Below are 6,000 nucleotides of genomic sequence, written 5' to 3' on the forward strand. Positions count from 1 at the left end.
TGACATGCGCCAGCACTTGGTCCTTCTGCTCTTGTAATGAAAGCCAGTTCAGTTTGAACCTAGGATCCAAAAAAGCCTCCATACGAACTTCTCTCATTTCCATGTATATAGATCCATTCTTTTCTTCAGAGTCCAATAGCACTTTAGTCAGTTGTTCACAGTATTGTAACTTGGTATAATGAATTAGAGTCTCCAGTGAGTGTTTAAGTCCCTGAATCACTGGTATGGTCCCTTCTTTTGTCCCTCCACAAACTCCAAGTCCTTGTGCAAAGGTTCGAGGACAGTCACAAGCTCCTTTAAGGCAGAAATCACTGGTATGTTTTTCTTACTCCTCTGTTTTCTCTGCGACAGGTCATTTTTTTTTTTTTTTTTAATGTGAGGAAGAAGGAACCAAAGGCAACGAGCCCGCAACACTGTTCCTTCCAAGAGCAAAACAAAATACAAGAAAGAGCCAAATTCATGATCCGATCATTTCGAGATGCCTGGACACACTGCATTTGAAAGACTGGAGATCACAGGAAGCAGGAAGTACAGACAGAGGGAAACAGTTCCAGAGTTGGCCTGTTGCATAAATGAAGGACTAGGAGTAACGGTTAACTCTTTCATTACAAAGTTGGACAGAAAAGGGAGGAGAGTTTGCTGTTAGACAGGTGCTATGTGCCCGTCATAGAGGTGGATGAATGCATGCAGACAGTTCAGAGGAGCAGTGACCATTGATGTAGCGATAGAAAAGAGATAAAGATGCAACATTGCGTGAAGAGACAGAGATTGAAGGGAGTCAGTGAGAGGAGGAGAGTTAATGAGGCGAAAAGCCCTTGACTCCACTCTATTGAGAAGAGCTGTATGTGGGGAGATTCCCCACACAAGAGAGTTCTACCCCACACAGGGGCAGATGAAACCCCTGTATAGAGTCAACAATTGTGCAGAGGTAAAGAAGGAACAGAGTCGGCTTAGCACACCCAATCTTTTAGAAGCAGATTTTACAAGAGATGTTATATGATCTTTCCAAGATAAGTCCCGAGTAAATAAAACCCCAAGCATGTTCAAGGATGATGCAGGATTAAGCTGAATATTATTAAACATTAGTGGGTATACCTGTGGAAGATTTTGTCGGGTTGATAGGTGCAAAAACTGAGTCTTTCATGGATTAAAAAAAACTAGATTATTTCTACCCCAGTCAGAGATACGACCCAAGTCAGACATTAGGTGTGCCCTAGCCTCATCCCTTTTTTGTTGAAGTAACTGCTGAGATGGACGTTGCGGGAATCAAATGGAAAGGTGAAGGGTGGAGTCATCAGTGCATGAGTGGATAGGGTTAGATCTACAGCTTAGAAAGTCATTGATGAATAAAAGGAAGAGAGTTGGTGATAGAACAGAGCTATGAAGAACACCATTGATAATAGATCTAGGAGAAGAACGATGGCCGTCTACAACAGCGGCTATAGAACGACCAGAAAGGAAGCTAGAGATGAAGGCACAAATAGAAGGATAGAAACCGTAAGAGGGCAGTTTGGAAATTAAAGATTTATGTCAGACTCGATCGAAAGCCTTTGAGATGTCAAGGGCAATGGCAAAGCTTTCGCCAAAGTCCCGAAACGAGGATTACCAGGAGTCTGCAAGGTAGGTGAGAAGATCACCGATGGAGCGTCCCTGACGAAACCCATACTGACGATCAGAAAGAAGGTTGTGATAGGAAAGCTGCTTTAAAATTTTTCTATTAAGAACAGACTCAAAAACTTTTGAGATACAGGATCTTAAAGTAATTGGACGATAGTTAGAGGGTTGGGAATGGTCACTCTTCTTTGGGACTGGCTGAATGAAAGCAAACTTCCAGCATGAAGGAAAGGTACAAGTTGATAAACAAAGGCAAAAGAGTTTGCCTAGGCAGGGTGTAAGTACAAAAGCACAGTTCTTGAGAACAACAGGAGGGACTCCATTAGGCCCATATGCCTTATTAGTATTAAGGCCTGTGATGGCAGAAAATACATCAGGTGAAGAAATTTTAATGTCAGCCATGAGGAAGTCAGAGGGGGGAAGTGATGGAGGAACAACACCGGAATCATCTAAGGTGGAATTGGAGGAGAAAGTCTAAGTGAAGAGATCTGCTTTATCTGTAGAAGAAATAGCTACAGAACCATCAGAGTAGAAAAGAGGAGGGAAAGATGATGAGGTAAAGTTGTTAGAAAGGTTTTTGGCAAGGTGCCAGAAGGAGCGGGAAGAATTCGAGTTAGAGAGTTGAGAGCATTTAGTATGTATGAAATTATTTTTAGCAGAGCGAAGAACAGACTTAGCATAATTCCGGGCAGAAACGTATAAAAGATGTGATTCAGGGGTGGGTTGGCTCCGCTACCTTTTATAGGCCCTCTCATTCTTGTGGACAGCATTAGAACAAGCGTGATTAAACCAAGGCTTTCGTGCATTAGTCAAAGGATATGAGAAAAGAATGTATGCTTCCATACCCGAGAGAATAACCTCAGTAATGCGCAAGGCACACCCTGATGGTTCCCGGTCATGGAAGCAATAATCATTCCAGGGAAAATCAAAGAAGTACTGCCTGAGGGCCTCCCAGTCCTCAGATCCAAAGTGCCACAGACGACGTTTCTTTGGAGGGTCCACAGGTGGTACTGGAGCGATAGGACAGGTTAAGGTGAAAAGGTTGTGATCGGAGGAGCCCAAAGGAGGGAAAAGATTAACAGAGTTAGCAGAAGGATTAGTTGTAAGGAAGAGGTCAAGTATGTTAGAGCTCTCTCCAAGGTGGTCAGGGATACAGGTAGGGTGCTGTACAAGCTGCTCTAGGTCATTAATAATAGAAAAGGTGTATGCTTGTTCACCAGGTGGATCAATGAAAGGAGAGGAGAGCCAAAGGTGGTGGTGAACATTGAAATCTCCCAGAATGGGGATTTCAGAGAAAGAGGAAATGGATACAATGTGTTCCATCGTAGAAGTAAGATAGTCAAAGAATTTTTGACAGTCAGTAGAATTAGGAGATAAGTAAACAGCGCAGATATATTTAGTCAGAGAATGACACGAAAGCCGAAACCAGAGTGTAGAGAATTCAGAAGACTCGAGTTCAGGAACGCAAGAGCAAGATAAGTTGCTGCATATATATACACAACAGCCACCCTTGGCTTTGAAATGAGTATAGAGAAGGTAGAAGGATACAGAAAAGGGTCTGCTGTCAGTTGCCTCAGACAGCTGAGTCTCAGTTAGAAAAAGAAGGTGAGGTTTAGAGATGGAAAGGTGGTGCTCAACAGAGCGAAACTTAGAAGAAAGGCCAAGAATGTTTCAGAAATGAAGAAGAGAGTCAGACAGTGGTTCCAGGCATCTTGAGTCGTCCCCAGGAGAGGGGTTCTTGAGTATAGATTTCACCATTTTCAGCTGTGAATTTTATTTTGTCACATTTTGTCTGGAGAATAATCCCTCTAGATCAAAGGTACGGAGCAGCTACGGTTGATTTCCCCATTGAGTTGATCAAGGATGCAATTTTCTGAAGCATTGATGAGAGTAGTGAATTTTTTATACTTGAGTGATTAAACCCATATCTCACACACAGTTGCTGAGTTTGAGCAAAACATCCCATTCTTTGAGGAAGGTAAGTCAGAACATCTAAGCAAATATCCTCACCAATGATGTTGGGGTAACATGAATTTCCAGCCCCCTCTTGTTCTTGATCTATGTAGAAACTTGGCAAGAATATGCCAAATGCATTCACCAGTATGATGCATTATCAGCTACAACTTTCTTTATTTTCCCTTGCCCACTGAACCGATTGACAGTTTCCTCATAGGCAGATGCGGTGTTAAATGCTGTGTGTCTGCCTTCTGAAATATCACAACCAAGGACACGAGACTTCAGTTTCCAGTCTCTGTTAACGTAGTTCACTGTTGAGAAGAGAGTGTGGGTGTGAGCCGTGAGGAATGTGTGCCTAGGAGAGAGTGTGAACGAGTGTGTCAAACCTTCTCTGCACCTTTTTATTCAGTCCAGCCTCTACCAAGCAACCTGAGTAGGAGGAGTTCTCTGGTGACTTTGGCATCGGTGACTGATAAAAGCTAGGGATTAGGGTGGAGCAAGGGCTCTGGACCATACCCCTCTTCCACCACGAGATCCTGGGCCTCGGCATTTCGGATCGAACGGAGACAAGGAGCTGGGTCAGGTCCCATGAGAGAACAGGTGTTCGGGACAAAGTCAGTAGAACTGTCAAAACGTGGCTTAGGTGGGTTAATCCCGGGGCATCCTAATCCCATAATGACAGCTTGGTACAGGGTTACCTTACCAGTACCACTTTCCTCCCCTTTCACAATTACAATTGTTACAATTAACTTATCAACTATTTAATTACAATTACAATTACATAAATTTTATTTTCACTTACAATTATAATTACAGTCACAATATTTCCGTAATTAATTAAATTTCGATTAAATTACAATTATAATTACTCCAACCCTGATCGTGAGTGAAGCATCCCTGGCGGAAGCCATACTGACGATCAGAAAAACGGCTGTGATAGGACAGGTTTTTTAAATAGTTTTTTTTTATTAAGAACATTTAAAAAAAATAGAAATACAATATGTTGCAGCAACAGGACGATGGTTAGAGGGCTGGGAATGGTCATCATTCTTTAGGAAAGGCTGACTGAGAGCAAACTTCCAGCAAGCAGGAAAGGTACAAATTGACAGACAAAGGGAAAAGAGTTTATCTAGGCAGGGTGTAAGTACAGAAGCACAGTTTTTGAGGACAACAGGATGTACCCTATGAGACCCATTTGCCTTGTTGGTATCACGGCCAGCGATGGCAGAAAACTTATCAGTTAAAGAACTTTTAATGATGAAGTCTGGGGGGGAGGGAGTGATGGAGGAAGAGCACCAGTAAGTATTATGTAATGAGGAACTGGAGGAGAAAGTCTGACCAAAGATTTCTGCTTTTTAAGAAACAGCTTCAGCGCAATTCAAGCAGAAAAGAGGAGGGAAGGATAATGCAGTAAAGCTGCCAGAAAGGTTTTTGGCAAGACGCCAAAAGGATTGGGAAGAATTGGAGTAAGAGAGTTAAAAGCATTTAGTACAAATTAAATTCTGTCCCCCCCTGGGAAAAAGGGGAAAGAATTCCCCTGTGGAAGGGGAGATATAATACTTCCCCAGTATTCCCTTCTTGTCGTAGGAGGTGACTAAAAGGGACACTTTTATCTACAGTCTTTTTGCTGACTCTCGTTTCCTTGTAGGGCCTACTTTGTCTGTCCTAACCCTTTGTATTTTATTTGTATTCCCTTCTTGTCGTAGGAGGTGACTAAAAGGGACACTTTTATCTACATTCTTTTTGCTGTCTCTTGTTTCCTTGTAAGGCCTACTTTGTCTGACCTAACCCTCTGTATTTTATTTTCCCTCAGTTAATTTCCTCTCTCCGCCGTCTGTTCCTGCGAGCCACTGGCATTGGCTCCAGGGTACAAATTTTTTCTGCCTAAGAAATCTTGATGAACTCTGGTTATGAAGCAATGGCCCTCAGTTTCGTGCAGCCCTTCAGTGGACAGGGGGTGCTAAGAATCCCACGGTGTAGGAATAATTTTATACATCCAAAAAGAACCTTAAAAATAGGAAATTGGAATGTTCGAATTCTCAATCACGCTGGTAAAATGGAAGAACTTATTTCAGTGTGCAAGGAATACAATATAGATATTTGTGCTCTTACGGAAATGAGGTTGCTTGGAGATGACATAATGGATTTGGAAGATGATATTACTTTGTTGGTTTCTAGTAGGAGTGATGGAAATCATTACCAAGGGGTAGGATTACTGTTGAGTAGAGATGCTTGCAAAGCACTATGTGAGTTTGAGCCAGTTAATGAGTGCTTGCTTTATGCTCATTTAAAATCTGACCATGGTAATATCAGTATAGTGGTAGGGTATGCTCCGACAAATGAGGCTACGGATGAAAGGAAGCATAACTTTTATGAGAAGCTTCAGGATGTAGTGAACCGAGTGACAAGACATGATGTGTTAGTTTGCAT

The sequence above is a fragment of the Coenobita brevimanus genome, chromosome 40 (assembly GCF_032717465.1).
Source record: "Coenobita brevimanus isolate Jiangsu-jjx chromosome 40, ASM3271746v2, whole genome shotgun sequence".
In the NCBI taxonomy this organism is placed as follows: Eukaryota; Metazoa; Arthropoda; class Malacostraca; order Decapoda; family Coenobitidae; genus Coenobita; species Coenobita brevimanus.